The sequence below is a fragment of the Pseudochaenichthys georgianus genome, unplaced genomic scaffold (genome assembly GCF_902827115.2).
Source record: "Pseudochaenichthys georgianus unplaced genomic scaffold, fPseGeo1.2 scaffold_480_arrow_ctg1, whole genome shotgun sequence".
Classification (NCBI taxonomy): Eukaryota; Metazoa; Chordata; class Actinopteri; order Perciformes; family Channichthyidae; genus Pseudochaenichthys; species Pseudochaenichthys georgianus.
In genome coordinates this window covers 194332-209489 of record NW_027263044.1, presented here as the reverse complement: position 1 = coordinate 209489, position 15158 = coordinate 194332, and the positions used below count along the sequence as shown (strand labels likewise).

At 42.2% G+C, this 15158-nt stretch overlaps 1 pseudogene; it reads right to left on the bottom strand.

The window, feature by feature from the left end:
• Window positions 1-1389: 1389 nt before the first annotated feature.
• On the bottom strand, window positions 1390-13724 carry LOC117442819 (syntaphilin-like; annotated as a pseudogene).
• Window positions 13725-15158: the final 1434 nt, after the last annotated feature.

Below are 15158 nucleotides of genomic sequence, written 5' to 3'. Positions count from 1 at the left end.
GTGATGTTGGTGATGGGGCTCCTGGTGCTGGTGACGGGGCTCCTGGTGTAGGTGATGTTGGTGATGGGGCTCCTGGTGTAGGTGATGTTGGTGACGGGGCTCCTGGTGTTGGTGACGGGGCTCCTGGTGTAGGTGATGTTGGTGATGGGGCTCCTGGTGTAGGTGATGTTGGTGACGGGGCTCCTGGTGTAGGTGATGTTGGTGACGGGGCTCCTGGTGTAGGTGATGTTGGTGATGGGGCTCCTGGTGTAGGTGATGTTGGTGATGGGGCTCCTGGTGTAGGTGATGTTGGTGACGGGGCTCCTGGTGTAGGTGATGTTGGTGATGGGGCTCCTGGTGTAGGTGATGTTGGTGACGGGGCTCCTGGTGTTGGTGACGGGGCTCCTGGTGTAGGTGACGGGGCTCCTGGTGTAGGTGATGTTGGTGATGGGGCTCCTGGTGTAGGTGATGTTGGTGACGGGGCTCCTGGTGTAGGTGATGTTGGTGACGGGGCTCCTGGTGTAGGTGATGTTGGTGACGGGGCTCCTGGTGTAGGTGATGTTGTGATGGGGCTCCTGGTGTAGGTGATGTTGGTGATGGGGCTCCTGGTGCTGGTGCAGACGATGCATCTCAGAGGAAGTGAAATGCATATTAGGATAAATATGAATGCACTTCTCACATCAATCCTGACGCCTTGTTGGCTTTATCTCTGTTTTGTGAATTCAGGATTCAAACTGCAGATTTATTTATGCTATATTCTTTATTTTTAACGTCCTTAAAACATTTAAAAAAGGCGGAACGATGTGCAAAAATATGGAATTAGACTTATTTTTGGATTCCTATAAATGTATGATATTAGATTTAAGATTATACATAGTTTATTGTCTTTGCACAACACATTGCTGTGCAGTTATAGTCCCTTTTTGCTGCACGACAAACACACAGAAATGCAGATATTATGGAAGATAATATTCTAGTTTTGAATGAAAACCATAAATAATGATTATGCAGTGATTGTTGCTAAATCTGAACCAAACCAAAAAGTCCATAAAGCATGATGTTAAGGAAAGGACATATTTGCAGTCGACAGTATTGCATTAAAAATGATGTTTTTGCACAAATTCAACCTTCAACAAATATTGCAACTTCTATATTTTTCTAATTCCTCCAGGACATTTTGCAAGAACGATAAAGCATGAATTATTTTTACTGATCTTAGAGAAAATAACCGTTTTAATTAAGCGCAAGTTAATCAGGAAGACTGTCTCTAACACCTTCATTCACAAATCCTCTCTCACTCACTCCCCAAGCTTAACCAATCAGACTCGTCCCATCTCCCACGAGCCAATCACAGCGCACGCGGCACACTTTAAAATGTGCTGAGGGGAACGGTCCAAACAGGATCCAATAAATAGTCTGAACAGTTTCATTTATTGTAAAACATCTGAACAACCGGTCCGTTTCAAACCTGAGATGCACATGCTTCTTTTCTAAAAATCCTTTCTCATAAATAACGATTTTCTTTTTAATTGTTCTGAAATCTTTTACCTATTTTTTAAAACATGATGAAGAAAATACAGGAGCAATTTAAAACACTTAATGTCCATAAAATAAACCGAACATCTTCTCCCAAAGCGTAAATCTAAGACCAGAACTTGGCTTTTATTTAATTTAATTCAAGCAGTAGACCCCGAGCGGACAGTGGGTTTCATGCAGAGTCCAGTAAAGAGAGGTACCTCTAATCCTCTGTTCTCTAAGGCATGAGCACGACATCACAAGGGCATTACGTCAAATCTAGAAATCTTAGAAGAGGAGGAAAAATCCAACTGGAGGAAAAATCCAAAGTGTATTGAAGTCAGCAGAGTCTTAAAGGGACAGTACACCCCAAATCCAAGAGACATCCTCTCACCTGGAGGGTTTGGGTGTGAGTGACAGAGTGTTGGAGATATGAGGCGGAGCAATGTCTGCTTTCTCTCCAGTATAATGGAAGTAGATCCATTGGATGGTGGACGAAGCACCACGACTTAAGCGTGTTTGCAGAAATGATGACCCAGTTTCATGTAGGGACTATTTTCTTTACACCGAACTACTGTACATGGAAAGAAGTGTGGTAATGTGTTAAAGAAAGTGCATTCTCTGTAATGTCCACCAGGGGGCAACCCTACTGTCGTATCGAAGTCTAAGAGGAAATGTTCCCACTTCTCTCTTGATTTATTACGTCAGTCAACATTGTCCTGATACGTGTATGGGCTCAGTCTGGAGTTCAAAGTCTGCTTCGACACAGCGTGATGTTCATTTATTACATGAGGGTTTATTGGGGTGAACAAAGGAAGCTTCCATCACAAGAGGAGGTTCAGGTCTCTCAGAGTCTCATATCAGCGTGGCCCCGTTAGGGTTGGGGGGGTCCCCCTCCCCTGCCCCCCCCTCCCTCCTCAGCGAGGTGAGGGCCACGGCGCAGCAGCCTCTCAACAGGGAGCCCATGTGATACCCGGGCAGGACCCCCCCCCGCGCCCCCCCCCCACATCCAGGCCACCGTCGGGACTACCGGCATCGCCAGAGCCAGAAGATCCACCAGGAAGTATCGGCTCCAGTGGCACAGCGGGGGGGCCACGTCTTCCTCCCCCCCCTCATCATCCTCTATCTCCACAGCGTCCTGTCTCTCAGGGAGGGGGGCTGTGGGGGGGGGCTGACAGGTGAGGGTCTCCTTCACCTCCTCGTGTCTATCAGGCGACTCCACGATGTGAGGAGGGGCCCCGCCGGGTAAATGTGACTGAAAATGTGTCTCTGAGAGGGGGGTGGGGGCCTCGTCACACAGCCAGCTGATGGTGGGGCTGCAGGCCTGAGAGCGCACTTCCACCTTCTTCTCCACAGGGGGGGGAGGGGTCGGGATGGGAGGGTCGGAGGCGGGCCCCGGGGCCTCCTCCTGCGGCAGGTGCAGGTACAGGTGTGTGTGAGGTGTGTGTGCGATGCAGCTGCAGGAGTGTGAGACGGGCAGAAACAGCCTCTCGTAGGAGGAGGAGCAGGGGGAGGAGGTGGGGGAGGATGAGGGGCCCCTGGTGCTGTTGTGGCCCCTGGGCTCCGACAGCATCGCCGCCTCCAGTAGCAGCAGGTGAGTCTGTCGGGGCCCCCGGAGGCCCTCAGGCTGCAGGGGGGCCCCACGGCTCAGCGTCCCAGCAGGTGAGCAGCCGCAGGAACGAGAGCGTCCACCTGATCGGGCCCCCGGGTGCAGCTGGGGTTGGTAATGGGGCTCCTGGTGTTGGTGATGGTGGGGCTCCTGGTGTTGGTGGAGATGGGGCTCCTGGTGCTGGTGATGTTGGTGATGGGGCTCCTGGTGTAGGTGGGGCTCCTGGTGTTGGTGGGGCTCCTGGTGTAGGTGATGTTGGTGATGGGTCTCCTGGTGTAGGTGGGGATCCTGGTGTTGGTGGGGCTCCTGGTGTAGGTGATGGGGCTCCTGGTGTAGGTGGGGATCCTGGTGTTGGTGATGGGGATCTTGGGGTAGGTGATATTGTTGATGGGGCTCCTGGTGCTGGTGGGGCTCCTGGTGTAGATGGGGCTCCTGGTGTTGGTGATGGGGCTCCTGGTGCTTCTGGTGCTGATGATGGGGCTCCTGGTGTAGGTGATGTCGGTGATGGGTCTCCTGGTGATGGTGGGGTTCCTGGTGTTGGTGATGGGGATCCTGGTGTAGATGGGGCTCCTGGTGCTGGTGGGGCTCCTGGTGCTGGTGGGGATCCTGGTGCTGGTGGGGCTCCTGGTGTTGCTGGTGGGGCTCCTGGTGTTGCTGGTGGGGCTCCTGGCTGCTGGCCCTCACCTCGTCCTGCAGGACACTGATCTCTCTCCTGGCCTCCTGCAGCTCCAGATGAGCCTCCAGCCTCTGAACCTCCTCATGGATCCAATCCTCCTGCATCCGGAGCAGCTGGGCCCGGAGCCCCGAGATCTCGCTGTCTCTGAGGAAAAGAAGAAGAAGAGAGTTAGCAGGGCGAGAGGGTGAGGAAATATCCGAGTTTAAACCAAACACTCCATTGGAGCCTCACCTGTGCTGCAGTCTCTCCACGTTGTCCCTCAGGCGGGCCCTCAGGTGTCGGATGCAGAGCTCCTTCTGCTGCATGGGGGTGAGGTACTGCTCCGGGGGTGGCGCTCTGATGCCGTGGTTCTCACTGCAGCTGAGCTTCACCTGACGCCTGGACACACACACACACACACACACACACACACACACACACACACACACACACACACACACACACACACACACACACACACACACACACACACACACACACACACACACACACACACACACACACACACACACACAGAGGAAAAAAACAAGTATTTTAATTACCAGATGTGTTTTTCATGTGTAAAGTATCCCGTCCAATGTGCTGTACATGTAGAAACTAAACAAGTAATTGAGATTGAGACAATTATAGTGACAGGAAGTGATATCATTCTTACATCCTAATTGTTTAAATTAAAACAAATATATATAAAAACATGTTCTTCATGTCAGGAGTATGGAAGAGGGGTCACGTGAGCATTTAAAATAAAAAAGTCGTTTTTGGGTTCTGAGATTCAAATGATGCAGAATCCTAACAGAAAGTCATTATGACAAATATCCAGGTGTTTCTGGTGAACATGGGACCTGGGGGTGTTGGGGAGGGTCCGGGCTGCGGGGCTGCCATCCCCCCTGATCTTCCCCGGGTGTGTAATCGACGTCTCGCTGAGGGAGAATCTGCCGTTCACAGTCCCCACTGAGCGCCTGCATGTAAGAAGTAGAAAGTACAGGTATTTGAGTTCAACGTGTAAGAAGTAGAAAGTACAGGTATTTGAGTTCAACGTGTGAGAAGTAGAAAGTACAGGTATTTGTGTTCAACATGTGAGAAGTAGAAAGTACAGGTATTTGAGTTCAACGTGTAAGAAGTAGAAAGTACAGGTATTTGTGTTCAACATGTAAGAAGTAGAAAGTTCAGGTATTTGTGTTCAACATGTAAGAAGTAGAAAGTACAGGTATTTGAGTTCAACATGTAGGAAGTAGAAAGTACAGGTATTTGAGTTCAACATGTAAGAAGTAGAAAGTACAGGTATTTGAGTTCAACGTGTAAGAAGTAGAAAGTACAGGTATTTGAGTTCAACGTGTAAGAAGTAGAAAGTACAGGTATTTGAGTTCAACGTGTAAGAAGTAGAAAGTACAGGTATTTGTGTTCAACATGTAAGAAGTAGAAAGTACAGGTATTTGAGTTCAACATGTAAGAAGTAGAAAGTACAGGTATTTGAGTTCAACGTGTAAGAAGTAGAAAGTACAGGTATTTGTGTTCAACATGTAAGAAGTAGAAAGTACAGGTATTTGTGTTCAACATGTAAGAAGTAGAAAGTTCAGGTATTTGTGTTCAACATGTAAGAAGTAGAAAGTACAGGTATTTGAGTTCAACATGTAGGAAGTAGAAAGTACAGGTATTTGAGTTCAACATGTAAGAAGTAGAAAGTACAGGTATTTGAGTTCAACGTGTAAGAAGTAGAAAGTACAGGTATTTGAGTTCAACATGTAAGAAGTAGAAAGTACAGGTATTTGAGTTCAACGTGTAAGAAGTAGAAAGTACAGGTATTTGAGTTCAACATGTAAGAAGTAGAAAGTACAGGTATTTGGGTTCAACATGTAAGAAGTAGAAAGTACAGGTATTTGGGTTCAACATGTAAGAAGTAGAAAGTACAGGTATTTGGGTTCAACATGTAAGAAGTAGAAAGTACAGGTATTTGAGTTCAACATGTAAGAAGTAGAAAGTACAGGTATTTGAGTTCAATATGTGAGAAGTAGAAAGTACAGGTATTTGAGTTCAACATGTAAGAAGTAGAAAGTTCAGGTATTTGAGTTCAACATGTGAGAAGTAGAAAGTACAGGTATTTGAGTTCAACATGTAAGAAGTAGAAAGTACAGGTATTTGAGTTCAACATGTGAGAAGTAGAAAGTACAGGTATTTGAGTTCAACATGTAAAAGTAGAAAGTACAGGTATTTGAGTTCAACATGTAAAATAGAAAGTACAGGTATTTGAGTTCAACATGTAAGAAGTAGAAAGTTCAGGTATTTGAGTTCAACATGTGAGAAGTAGAAAGTACAGGTATTTGAGTTCAACATGAGAGAAGTAGAAAGTACAGGTATTTGAGTTCAACATGTAAGAAGTAGAAAGTACAGGTATTTGAGTTCAACATGTAAGAAGTAGAAAGTACAGGTATTTGAGTTCAACATGTGAGAAGTAGAAAGTACAGGTATTTGAGTTCAACATGTAAAAGTAGAAAGTACAGGTATTTGAGTTCAACATGTAAAAGTAGAAAGTACAGGTATTTGAGTTCAACATGTAAGAAGTAGAAAGTACAGGTATTTGAGTTCAACATGTAAGAAGTAGAAAGTACAGGTATTTGAGTTCAACATGTAAGAAGTAGAAAGTTCAGGTATTTGAGTTCAACATGTAAGAAGTAGAAAGTACAGGTATTTGAGTTCAACATGAGAGAAGTAGAAAGTACAGGTATTTGAGTTCAACATGTAAGAAGTAGAAAGTACAGGTATTTGAGTTCAACATGTAAGAAGTAGAAAGTACAGGTATTTGAGTTCAACATGTGAGAAGTAGAAAGTACAGGTATTTGAGTTCAACATGTAAGAAGTAGAAAGTACAGGTATTTGAGTTCAACATGTGAGAAGTAGAAAGTACAGGTATTTGAGTTCAACATGTACGAAGTAGAAAGTACAGGTATTTGAGTTCAACATGTGAGAAGTAGAAAGTACAGGTATTTGAGTTCAACATGTAAGAAGTAGAAAGTACAGGTATTTGAGTTCAATATGTGAGAAGTAGAAAGTACAGGTATTTGAGTTCAACATGAGAGAAGTAGAAAGTACAGGTATTTGAGTTCAACATGTACGAAGTAGAAAGTACAGGTATTTGAGTTCAACATGTGAGAAGTAGAAAGTACAGGTATTTGAGTTCAACATGTAAGAAGTAGAAAGTACAGGTATTTGAGTTCAACATGTAAGAAGTAGAAAGTACAGGTATTTGAGTTCAACATGTGAGAAGTAGAAAGTACAGGTATTTGAGTTCAACATGTACGAAGTAGAAAGTACAGGTATTTGAGTTCAACATGTGAGAAGTAGAAAGTACAGGTATTTGAGTTCAACATGTAAGAAGTAGAAAGTACAGGTATTTGAGTTCAATATGTGAGAAGTAGAAAGTACAGGTATTTGAGTTCAACATGAGAGAAGTAGAAAGTACAGGTATTTGAGTTCAACATGTACGAAGTAGAAAGTACAGGTATTTGAGTTCAACATGTGAGAAGTAGAAAGTACAGGTATTTGAGTTCAACATGTACGAAGTAGAAAGTACAGGTATTTGAGTTCAACATGTGAGAAGTAGAAAGTACAGGTATTTGAGTTCAATATGTGAGAAGTAGAAAGTACAGGTATTTGAGTTCAACATGAGAGAAGTAGAAAGTACAGGTATTTGAGTTCAACATGTACGAAGTAGAAAGTACAGGTATTTGAGTTCAACATGTGAGAAGTAGAAAGTACAGGTATTTGAGTTCAACATGTAAGAAGTAGAAAGTACAGGTATTTGAGTTCAATATGTGAGAAGTAGAAAGTACAGGTATTTGAGTTCAACATGAGAGAAGTAGAAAGTACAGGTATTTGAGTTCAACATGTAAGAAGTAGAAAGTACAGGTATTTGAGTTCAACATGTAAGAAGTAGAAAGTACAGGTATTTGAGTTCAACATGTACGAAGTAGAAAGTACAGGTATTTGAGTTCAATATGTGAGAAGTAGAAAGTACAGGTATTTGAGTTCAATATGTGAGAAGTAGAAAGTACAGGTATTTGAGTTCAACATGTAAGAAGTAGAAAGTACATGTATTTGAGTTCAATATGTGAGAAGTAGAAAGTACAGGTATTTGAGTTCAACATGTGAGAAGTAGAAAGTACAGGTATCTGAGTTCAACATGTAAGAAGTAGAAAGTACAGGTATTTGAGTTCAACATGTACGAAGTAGAAAGTACAGGTATTTGAGTTCAACATGTGAGAAGTAGAAAGTACAGGTATTTGAGTTCAACATGTAAGAAGTAGAAAGTACAGGTATTTGAGTTCAACATGTAAGAAGTAGAAAGTACAGGTATTTGGGTTCAACATGTAAGAAGTAGAAAGTACAGGTATTTGGGTTCAACATGTAAGAAGTAGAAAGTACAGGTATTTGAGTTCAACATGTGAGAAGTAGAAAGTACAGGTATTTGAGTTCAACATGTAAGAAGTAGAAAGTACAGGTATTTGAGTTCAATATGTGAGAAGTAGAAAGTACAGGTATTTGAGTTCAACATGAGAGAAGTAGAAAGTACAGGTATTTGAGTTCAACATGTACGAAGTAGAAAGTACAGGTATTTGAGTTCAACATGTAAGAAGTAGAAAGTACAGGTATTTGAGTTCAATATGTGAGAAGTAGAAAGTACAGGTATTTGAGTTCAACATGAGAGAAGTAGAAAGTACAGGTATTTGAGTTCAACATGTACGAAGTAGAAAGTACAGGTATTTGAGTTCAACATGTGAGAAGTAGAAAGTACAGGTATTTGAGTTCAACATGTAAGAAGTAGAAAGTACAGGTATTTGAGTTCAACATGTACGAAGTAGAAAGTACAGGTATTTGAGTTCAACATGTGAGAAGTAGAAAGTACAGGTATTTGAGTTCAACATGTAAGAAGTAGAAAGTACAGGTATTTGAGTTCAATATGTGAGAAGTAGAAAGTACAGGTATTTGAGTTCAACATGAGATAAGTAGAAAGTACAGGTATTTGAGTTCAACATGTGAGAAGTAGAAAGTACAGGTATTTGAGTTCAACATGTAAGAAGTAGAAAGTACAGGTATTTGAGTTCAACATGTACGAAGTAGAAAGTACAGGTATTTGAGTTCAACATGTGAGAAGTAGAAAGTACAGGTATTTGAGTTCAACATGTAAGAAGTAGAAAGTACAGGTATTTGAGTTCAATATGTGAGAAGTAGAAAGTACAGGTATTTGAGTTCAACATGTAAGAAGTAGAAAGTACAGGTATTTGAGTTCAACATGTAAGAAGTAGAAAGTACAGGTATTTGAGTTCAACATGTGAGAAGTAGAAAGTACAGGTATTTGAGTTCAACATGTAAGAAGTAGAAAGTACAGGTATTTGAGTTCAACATGTACGAAGTAGAAAGTACAGGTATTTGAGTTCAACATGTAAGAAGTAGAAAGTACATGTATTTGGGTTCAACATGTAAGAAGTAGAAAGTACAGGTATTTGAGTTCAACATGTGAGAAGTAGAAAGTACAGGTATTTGAGTTCAACATGTACGAAGTAGAAAGTACATGTATTTGGGTTCAACATGTAAGAAGTAGGAAGTACAGGTATTTGGGTTCAACATGTAAGAAGTAGAAAGTACAGGTGTTGCAGAGGTCCGTATGTTCTTTGGAAACAATAAGAGGCCTGAAACAGGATATTCTCAGCAGACCCCGTCAGATGTGTTGCATGTGTCTGGAGGAGTGAGAGCATCCTACCTGCGCTGACCTGAGGACGGCTTCCTGCTCGGGGGGAGAGACATGTTGGAGCTTCAGAGGTCTCCGCAGACGCTAGCCCTCACAGCTGAACAGAGGATACACAACATGTTCGAGATCAGATGACAGTAATCTAAATCAGTGTTTCCGAATCTACAGTCCTTGGTACTGGAACAAATGACATTGTAGTTCCATCTAATCCAAAAATGTATATATCCACAAGTAGCTTGCCTCCAACTAAAATACGCGTCAGGTAAGTTTGGTTGACTCTTTACTTAAACACAAGGTATCAGTACAAACGCATATTTCAAAGGTCAGAAAACGATATTGCTCCATTCCAAATGTTTGGATCGTCGCTAAAGTCAAGGTAACAGTAACACAGAGGCAGCAGTGGATTGAACGGCATCTCTTTGATGAGTTCCATCTGTTATCGGTAGGCGCGTTCACACCGGAGTGCTTTCCCCGTTTGGTTCCGATAGTTCCTGGGATTTTACATTCACACCAAAAAGAGAACTTAGTTCAGAGAACTTTCACCCCCCTTTTCAGTCAGGTACTTTCCTGGGGAGAAAAAAGTTCCAATTTCTGATTGGCCGGGCGAATTGCAAACCACGCCCCGTAAAACTATTTGCTGGCATTAGCATTATTAGCATTAGCCCCGCGCACCAACGGAGAGAGAATAACTTATGGCAACACAAACAAAAACATGGGAGCGGTGGAGATGAGGAGGTGTCGGCGTTCTGGCGATTTACTCTGGGGACTTCGGGTGGCAGTATACGCCGTGAAGTGGTTTGCGGCCTGCCAGTAAACCCAAAGCAGAAGAAGAAGAAGTGACGTCAGCGGCTTCATTTGCGTAACCTTCCCTCAGGGAACTTATTCCGGTGTGAACGCGATCGGCTCTTAGTTCCATGGGGGAACTAAGTGCTGGGAACTAAGTACGGCAAAGTACTTGGTGTGAAAGCGGCTTTTGATCCAGAGTCAGGTCTGGAAGGAAGCCGTTCCAGCAGAGGGCCCCGAACTTCCCTTTCCCTGGGAACATCAACCAGCTTATTTTGTTTCGGTGTCTCAGCTGTATTTCAACCACGAATGCATTTTTTGATTTGTGTCATCCAACATGAGCAAAGCCTCCCGATTGCAATAAAAAAAAATCATGAATCAGCATTACTCCAAAGTGCTCACACACCCCTTGTGAGAAAAACTGATCCACATCATAAATCTCTGAAATAGTGTTTAACTTGTGGTCTGTGTGAGAACATCACACACACACACACACACACACACACACACACACACACACACACACACACACACACACACACACACACACACACACACACACACACACACACACACACACACACACACACACACACACACCACACACACACACACACACACACACACACACACACACACACACACACACACAGTGAATAAACTAAGATGGTCTGACCCCTGGTGGCTGCTAGTCAGATATCCTGCATGCAAACAGTCAGAAAGGAAGCATTATTGTTTAAAAAGTGGATTTAATATAATTTAGTCTTCTGGGAGTACCTGCATGAAATAAATACATCATTTCAGGTTTGTGTATACTTTACATTGAATCTATTACATTAATGCCATTTTCGTATTAAATGTGAACCATGTTATTCTGTTAAACTCCAAAAGGGGGCAAAACATGTTCCCAAAGTTTGGCATCCTATCTTCACATTATTTTATTCTCACTTGTATGTATTTATTTATCTTCAACATCAGCCCAACATCTGTCTTAAAGGGCCCATGTCAAGCTTTTCCGGTTATTACCCGTCCCTTTGTGTGTTATGAGTAGGGTTGGGTATCGTTTGAATTTCCACGATTCCGATTCCGATTCTACTTTTCGATTCCGGTTCTTAACGGTTCTCGATTCCGGTTCTTTGAGGGGCAGGGTAAAAAAATGATACATGCTTCTTCCACCAAAAAAATTACATTTATTCTAGAAACTTTTACACAGGTTAGTTTACAGTAATATTCACATTAATCAGTCTGTTTATATTCACTGCCATGTAACTGTAACCTGAGAACCCCTGAAGCTACAACAGTGCAACAGTCCAACTTTTAAAAACAGTTCTTGTTGAGAAAAACAAGCATATCTGCCTCTCAGGCATACCGGGAAGAAATGTTTGAACATTTTGAAGTAAAATGCTTCAATCTGGTGCACACGCATAATTACTAGAGACTAGATCTAGGGGGTACAACTCTAAACACCCATATGAAAAAGATCGGTTTACATTTTAATAATTAAATAACAAATAGCCTACATGTAACGCATTTTATTTTTGTTGTTCATTCATATCTTATTTTACTATTTTATTTATGCATATGTTTTTCTCTCCAGTTTAAAACGATATGTCTGGTTTACTGTCCTATAGTATACATTGGAATTATTTCAAACCTGTTTTATCCCAATCATTATAAAAGAGTGCCTTGGAAATATGTGTTTACATAAATTGTGATCAAAACGTTTGAGACCCACTGCGATAACTTGGACTAAAGTGAACTATCTAAACACTCAGAGTCCTTTACCTCACTGAGCTGAAGTTATCAGCCTCTCAGTCTGACTGGAGAGGACTCTCCTCCACATCATTGTAGAAACATCTTCTTCTTCCGTTAGAGCAGCTAGCACCAGATGCTAATAACAACAGCGCCGGTTCCAGCGCGCCCTCCCTTTCTCCCTCGCTCACGCGCACTTTGGCTGGGAGCTGCGGGTGCCAGATAAGCCAACATCCCCCATTTTCATCACTTGCAGCGCCCATCGTACAGGGCAAATGAAAAGTGCAACCGGGATGAAAAGGGTGTGACATTTACTTAATTATGAATGTTGTTACATCAAGGCCGAAAATTAGGATGAGCACCAACGGTCAAAACATTTTTTTTTTCTCCCAGAGCTGTCAGCGCAGCGCCTCCACAGATCTGGCGCCCTAGGCGAACATCTATAATGCCAGTGTCTCGCAGGCGGCCACTGGGCTCACAGGGAGGAGGGGCTCCAACAAGCCGTTTAGGACCGAGTGAATTATACACATACTTTACAGAGATGCTGTTTGAGAAACCAATGTGAGTTTGGAACATTGAACAAAATCTATTCTAGTAGACCTCAACAATGGTCAGTGGAAATGGCCATGACACGGGACCTTTAAACACCCTCCTTGCCTTTAAAAGTCTGACTGGTCTTAAATCAAATGGCCTTTGTGGTTTAATAAAGTATTGAAAAGATGTATTTGTTTACATGTTGTTGCTGTGATAGCTGTGTTGTTCAAGTGTACACACTGATAACAGCCTGTCAGTCATCCACTAGTACATTTTAAGTGGTACACTGCAAAGTAAACATTAATCGAATCTGTCACCACCAGTTTTAGACTATTTTACTTCAATGTTGCAGCAGAAATGGAAGGAGGACAACATGTTCTCACCTTTGTGTAAAGTCTCCATGCAGCTCTATCTGCAGATAGCTGATTCACACCTCCTAATGTCTGCAGAAAAACCCGATGCTTATTATGTATTTTCCCTCCTCTTTTCTGATTCTAGGACACCGGAAGTCTCGCCTCTGCTGTCTGCGCAACAAGTGCATCACGTTATTGGTGAGAAATACGCAATCACCTTACGTAATGTGAGTATCAGTGTTGATGTGTGGGCGGATAACAAAACTACTTAGCTGCTCACTGTGTTTCAGTAAATGTCCTTCAGAGAGCCTCGTCCAGCTGTTAGATAACAGGGTTTATCTATCTCACGTGTCGCCTGCACAGCAATGATATTTAATAAATAAAAGAATACAAAATAATCATAATAAACACACTTGAAGACTTTACATGGAACACAACACCAGATAGAAACAGCTGACTGAAGCTGCGCGTCCTCAATAAGGTTATTAAGGATATTGATCATGCACACACACATTTTATCTGACCAGGAATATATGAAATGTTACCTTTGGGGCAGGTGGAAGTGGCCAGTGTCTGTCCGGTGCAGGAGGCTCCATCCTGCAGCGATGCGGCTGCTGCACCGCCGCTTCTTCTTAAAGCGACAGCAGGGCACCAGGCATCCGGGAATAACGCTTCATCTGCGCATTACTGATGTCTGTGTGCCCGCTGAGGTGATGCGCTCCGACAGGGAGGAGGAGGAGGGCAGTGTGTCTGTCCAGCAGGAGGGGACTGGGACCGAGAGCAGCTTCTACTCACTTATGTAAGACACATTTAAAGCAAACTTTCCTTTATCCTTAGGGCTATAGCTACTGGTGCGCCTGCGCATAACATTCATTTGTAACTTATATATCAACATTCAAATGACTTCTATATGCATTACACCAATGCACACAATATTTTGTATTACTGCCGATTTGTATTCCTTCTTATTTCATTGCAATTTATTTTTTAATATTTTCTAGTTCTCTACTGTACCTGTTTTTATTTCTTGTTTTTATGCACCACGACACCAAGTCCAATTCTTCGTATGTGTAAACCTACCTGTTTCTGATTGACTATTCTGCACAATTTCTATTTTATTTTCTTGCACTATTGTGTGTGTTATTGTGTTGCTCTGTGACCTCAGATTTCCTGCTGAACCACAGACTGTATATTCAAAGCCTTGAACCTGCAGACTGAGGAGGAAATGTTTCTGTCATTTCTTACAAATTCTTTATTCTATCATTCAATTGTTCAATTTACTCCGAGTTACTTCATAGCATTTTTTTTGTTCAAATGTAAGGATTTTTCAATTCCTTAAAATACAAGGAGCCAACATTAAAACTAACATCTAATCAAGTACCACATCTGAGTACTTCTACTTTTACCCAAGTACAAGATCTGAATACTTCTACTTTTACTCAAGTACAAGATCTGAATACTTCTACTTTTACTCAAGTACTTTTCCTCAAGTACAAGAACTGAGTACTTCTACTTTTACTCAAGTACAATACCCGAGTACTTTTCCTCAAGTACAAGATCTGAATACTTCTACTTTTCCTCAAGTACAAGATCTGAGTACTTCTACTTTTACTCAAGTACAATACCTGAGTACTTTTACCCAAGTACAAGATCTGAATACTTCTACTTTTCCTCAAGTACATTACCCGAGTACTTTTCCTCAAGTACAAGATCTGAATACTTCTACTTTTCCTCAAGTACAAGATCTGAGTACTTCTACTTTTACTCAAGTACAATACCCGAGTACTTTTACTCAAGTACAAGATCTGAATACTTCTACTTTTCCTCAAGTACAAGATCTGAGTACTTCTACTTTTCCTCAAGTACAAGATCTGAGTACTTCTACTTTTACTCAAGTACAATACCTGAGTACTTTTACCCAAGTACAAGATCTGAATACTTCTACTTTTCCTCAAGTACATTACCCGAGTACTTTTCCTCAAGTACAAGATCTGAATACTTCTACTTTTCCTCAAGTACAAGATCTGAGTACTTCTACTTTTACTCAAGTACAATACCCGAGTACTTTTACTCAAGTACAAGATCTGAATACTTCTACTTTTCCTCAAGTACAAGATCTGAGTACTTCTACTTTTCCTCAAGTACAAGATCTGAGTACTTCTACTTTTACTCAAGTACAATACCCAAGTACTTTTTCTCAAGTACAAGATCTGA